The 6,000-nt window shown below is 36.2% G+C and overlaps 1 long non-coding RNA gene across 1 annotated transcript in view; it reads left to right on the forward strand.

Moving 5' to 3' along the window:
• LOC149789305 (uncharacterized) overlaps window positions 1-5,473 on the forward strand; it is a 30,382-nt gene extending 24,909 nt beyond the window's left edge. The window contains exon 3 of the long non-coding RNA XR_016424479.1: window positions 5,312-5,473. This is a non-coding gene — a long non-coding RNA (uncharacterized LOC149789305). The remainder of the gene's footprint in view (window positions 1-5,311) is intronic.
• The last annotated feature ends 527 nt before the right edge of the window (window positions 5,474-6,000 follow it).

Here is a 6,000-nt window from a genome sequence, read left to right on the forward strand (position 1 = left end):
TTTGAGTTTTGATTTTAAAATAAGAAGCTACACTCACGCACTCATACACAGACACGTACTATAAGGGTAAAATGGGTGGGGTTCATTTTTGAGTTATTGGCAAATTGAAATTGTATTTCTTTTCGAGAAATGTGGGTGGCCCTGAAAAGGGCCTTTTTATTTTGGTGTAGGGGTGAGTTTAACCAATCAACTTTAACTGCCTTAAGCCTTTGCCACGGCCAAGGCCTACTTCTGATGATTGGGTTGAAATCACTAAGGGTGGTACGACAGGCTTAGTCACAGGGTTGGCGTGTTTAGCTCGGGAAGGTCGTATTCTCTTCGGTCGTGATACAGAAGTCTGATACATTTGTTTCAGACTTCTTAACTCCGCTGAAATGTCCAACAGTACCGTAGCCGTTTGATTTTCACCCTCTTGTTTCTTTGCTGCTACTTCTTCTTGCTGTTGTTGCTGTTGTTTTTTTCTTACCTCTTCTTGTTGCTGTAGGAGAAAAGCTTGTTCCGCTTCCTTTTGTCGTTGCATAAATTTCTCCAATTCTTCTTTCTGTCTCTGTCTAAAATTCTCCACTTGCGGTAATGAAGAAGGTAACGAAGGTTCCGGAACAAATTCTTGCGAGGTAAGAAAATCCACAAAATCCCAATGTACCTCTTCTGAAAGTAAGTCCGGGTTCCCTTGGGCGGTCTCCCCTGCTGGTGCACCCCAATGGATCGTTTTCTGAGTTTCCGTCATGTTGAATCACTGTCGCATAGATTGATTGCACACAAGCGCTAACGAATCTATATAGACTACGTGACGTCACAGCCTGCTCTCTTCGGATTGGATGCGAGCTGACTGAATTTTGTAACGCGTGTTCGGATTGGTGAATGAATTCAATCCGTTTCAATCCTTCCTGTACCTATAAATAAGCGCAGTTCACTGCATTTATTCACCTATTCTCGTCGCTTCAAGATGAGGACCACAGTTGAGTCATCCACCCTTGTGTCTTCCATGATGTTTAGGACGGACATGCTCATGTATGTCAGGTCCAAGTGGACTGTTGTTGATAGGACAGATACTAGTCAATGGATGAGGAGAGTTTACATAGAAAGACAAGGATGTCTCAAGAGGGCACTTGTGTATGGACCGACAGTTAGAAGGAGTTTAAGAAGAAGAAGAAGATGTGACAGATGCCATCTATGTTAATATTAGTATTAACATAAACCCAAAGGCCCTTTTCAGGGCCAGCCATATTTCTCGAAAAGAGATAGCCTTTCCATTGCCTACCCCTTTTAAAAAAAATTTAAAAAAAATAAATAAAATCCCATATTCAATTCCCCTTGTCCCTAAACAAGCCCAAACTCTATTCCCCATGTTAAATTCCCCTTGTACGTAGAGTGACCCACGATTTTTCGCCATGTTAAATTTCCCTTGTACGTAAAGTAACCCACGATTTATTCCCATGTTAATTCCCATTGTACGTAATCTGACCCACGATTTTTCGCCATGTTAAATTCCCATTGTACGTAGAGTGTCCCAGGGTGGTTTGTAATGCTAATTCCCATTGTACGTAGGGTATCCCCATTTACTACTAACCTAACTGATCCTTACCAGAGGATGCTTCGTTTTTGGATCGTAGGGCTATCTTCCATTCATGTACTGTGATGTCGCTATTTAGGAGAGATTCTTTTGTTCCTTTGTTTTGAAACATTTGAGGTTGGGTTTCCTCCATTAGCTTTTTGTGTTCTTGAAAGTTTCTGGTGTGGTTATTGTTGCTAGTCATGTTCGAAAAATGCTTCGCTAGGAGGTCTGCCTTATCTTTATTTGTTATGGCATTTTTAATTTTTGGGGCTGAGGTAGTTGCTTTCCCTTTCATGGCTTTTATCTTGTCCCATATTTGTTTTGAGTTGATTTTAGACTCAGTTTAGATCAAAAGGTTGGCCATAGATTAATTTTAGCAGTTTTTATAGTTTGTTTAAGTGCTTTTTCTTTATTTGTATATTGCTGGAAGTAGATAGATACCAAACATACTCGGACTATGTTAAAATATATACCGATGGATCAAAAACAAACAACCCAACAAGAACAGCAGCAGCAATAGTCATCCCTGAATTCAATATGCAAACGGGATCCAGATTACCTGACTATTGCTCCATTTACACCACTGAATTATGGGCTATACTTGAATCACTACAATGGATCAAAGACAACCAAATACCTAAAGCGGGCATTATAAGCGATTCCCTAAGCGTTATCAAATCGATCCAAAATCGCAATACACACTCTAGGGAACAATTCCCGACAGAGCATGCCAATTAATCGACGATATCACCACAGCACATAAATTAGCCGAGCTCATGTGGATACCGTCGCACATTGGAATCTCTGGCAACGAAACAGCAGACAAAGTTGCACAAAACAAACTAGGAGATCAAAACTCTATCAAGCTTAACTATAGCTCTACAGAAGCACTAAGCTTCGCACAAACATATATAGACCAAAAATGGCAAGATTTTTGGAACTCCTTCACAAAAGGTAAAAAGCACCATGAAACCCCAAAAACCGTAGATAGGAACATACAGCAACCTAAAGGTACCTATTTAGAACAGAAAACCATAAACAGAATAAAAACTGGAAAAACTAAACTAGCAAGCAGTTTTGGAAGGTTTATAGGACCCAGACCAGCAACCATTAACTGCTTTAACTGCCACACCACCGAAGATCTACACCACGTATTCAATATATGCCCAAAATATCAACCCGCTAGGAAAATATTTATCAAAAACCAAAGAGAGATTGGATTACCACACACATACCCAGAGTTACTTATGGACTCTAATAAAAATAAACAATCAGCATATAAAAATATAAATAAATTCATAGACTCAGCAGGACTTAGGAACAAAATATAATTACTATCCCCACAAAACCAAAAGACCCAGTAACTAGCTAAATAAATTTAGAAGCCCCCACATAAAAACCCATAACATATCATTCAATTTTATAAAAATATTAATAAATAATTCACTTATGAAGTACCTATCAAAAACTAAGGAAACCGCAAAATCGGATGTCCTAGATGTCCTTAACGAACCGTGTAATCGGCTAGGACTCCGGTCTCTTGCTAAATAAAGTATAAATAACATTCAATCGATAAAAAACATTAATAAATAAATAACTTAAAGAGGAATATCTAAAAACATAAATAACATAACGTAGGAAGCACACCCTAAACACATCGACTAGTAATACCATAATAACCTTGAAAATCTCTCTTCCTACATGATTTCTACTAACAACCTCTATAAACAGCATAAGACCCCCCCCCCCGCCTTTTTAGAACATTTTTAAGATGAAGGAACAAAAAAAAAAAAAAAAAAAACCTACGCAAGAAACACCAGGCAAATGCAACAAGAAACCAGCGATGTAAAGCAACCAGGACCGTTCCCGAGCTCTCCTTCAAACTAATGATAGCCAACCATTCAACTGTAAGGGACCTTTATGAACCACAGATTGAGGCCAAACTATCAGGGTTCCTTGAACCCATAAAAGCCTGGGGGAGGTGGCACCATTCCCTTCCCCAGGAACAACTAGCAGGCTGCGGTGCAGTCAGAAAAAAGTGGCACATGCACAGCTGTGCGCACGCCACTATAATTAAAATCAACAACAACAACAATCGTGACGGTTTCAATTTTATACAAACAAATGACTTGGATGGTAAAAGTGCTTTAATCTTCATTCATACTCACCAAATGTTGCAAGCTGAAAAAATAAGTTATTTAAAATATTACATTTTTTTATATCTACGTTTGAAAATAATTATGAATTATTTGAGACGAGAATCGTTCTTTCTGTAAGCCTTTATATCACATTTAGACTTTGTTTGGCATGTTATTTTTTTAAGACGTCAGTGATCACGACCAAGTGCCAACTTTTAACAGTGAGGTTTCCCAACAACAAATTATATGCTTGCAATTAAATAAAAACTTCAGATTGACAATTCCATTATTTAATGTGATTTTAAAGAAAAAAATTAATAAAGAAAACGTTACACACATGCACGTACTGATTTGTTTTCGGAAGAAGAGATCGAACTTATGACAAAGTACAATGTCACTTGCATGTAGACAAAAATGAATTAAATATGGATAACAGATCTGAAAGAATTTCTTATTTTCAGTTCCACTTTTCACTTCATGTACACAAAATATTAAAGCTACTATACCTTTGAGAGTCGTGTTTAACTGAGCTATAGTTCACTATTAATCTGTAGCAGTCGAGTTTGAACTGCACTTAACGGGTACCGGGAAGGCAGTCAAAAATAAGTTTTGAAAGATTTAGAGCAAAGAAATGAAAACGATTAGGTAAAGAAAACTATGTGACTAAAGAAACTATGTACAGGAAAGGCGCATATTGCTATATTTCAAGTCGAAGGACTTAAACAGAATTAGAAGTACTAATGGTGACCACGGCCTCCAATCAAAACGCATATGTAGCCTTTTAATCTTAATTTACATAAATAAATCTTAAAGGGAATAATATTTTTTAAAAGGAAAACAAATACCGATAAGTCAAGGAGCGTTCAATACAAATTATTTGACATACATATTGACATTTTAATTCTAATTCATGTGTGAATTGGATCTTTTTATGTGAAAAAGTCTTTCCATTTGCTGGAAGCCTTTTCAGATTCATGATAAAATAGATTCAACGGCACCTAAGAAACTGTCTCAATAAACTTAATGGTTTTCATCTAAAGTATTATTGTATCTTTACCATTAAAGAAAACGTTTTCCAAAACAAAAACCATTTTAGCTGTTTCGAGGAAGGTACATATCTCATACGCACATATATCAATCTGCATTTACTCTATTTCATGAGACAATTAATTATGACAAATATATAAGATATCTAAGTACGTGAAATATGTGGCCCTTCATGTCCCCCCCCCCCCATCCCACCCCAATATGTACAGCAAAACTGTACAACCATGGTTCTCTTCCGAAACTGACAGCTTTTAAAAGAGAAATTACATCAAAATGGCTAGAGCATTCTGTCTACCCATATAAACACAACACGGAAGTATTTGTCCACATTCATAAGCTTATGCATATCATGCCGCTTGACACTTAAGAACCATTTAGAAAAACGCGGAAACCAATTTCCTCTCTATACTCTCTGGATAAATATATCCATATTATACTATATATTATTGTACCATCTCGCTAGTTTTCTCAGAGTTTACAATACAATAAATAAGTCACAGAACTGCTTTGATATTTTATATTGTTGAGACTTTCGAATTTGTTCATTCTTCATTTCTGTTTATATATATAGTAACGGCCGAGCTAGGTCCTGATGATACTACGTTGGAGTATGGCACCAAGGATGAGTATGCTTCTTATCAGCTGACTAAGGAGGGGGAGAATGGAGTAAACTCGATCTCTTGATTTCTTTTCGACCATAACCCAAGATGATTCATTTATTAAGAAACATTGAATAAAGTCAGTTCATACCCATGACAGTCTTGTTGTTTTTGTACTAAGCCGAAATACTATCATTTTCTTGAGGTAAAATATGGTCTATGATTATATGATAATTTCACACAAGGTTAGGGTACACATTAGTACTAATTCTATTAGTTCATTATATTATTACTTTTTTTTTTTGATGATTGAAAATTAATAAGATTTACCATATTTGAATTTAGTTGCAATAAAGTTTACTACAGAAGTAAAAAAAGTATGACTTGATTGTACTTTACACTTCAACTATAACATAATAGTTATTTGAAGTGAATTGATATAGATGGAAGTAAATTGGCTGTCAAGTCGGTGAGGAAAACACTCACAATGACTTAGACAACTAGTAAATTATAAAATAGACACATAACTTATGTTATATAGATTGCTAGAATAATCAAGTATTGTTGAATTGAATTCAAAATGTCAAGTCGGTGAGGAAAACACTCACAATGACTTAGACATTCCATTTCCCTTCTCTGTATGTCTTTAGCTTCATAAAAC

Source organism: Sinohyriopsis cumingii, chromosome 11, assembly GCF_028554795.1.
Source record: "Sinohyriopsis cumingii isolate HCF-2022 chromosome 11, ASM2855479v2, whole genome shotgun sequence".
In the NCBI taxonomy this organism is placed as follows: Eukaryota; Metazoa; Mollusca; class Bivalvia; order Unionida; family Unionidae; genus Sinohyriopsis; species Sinohyriopsis cumingii.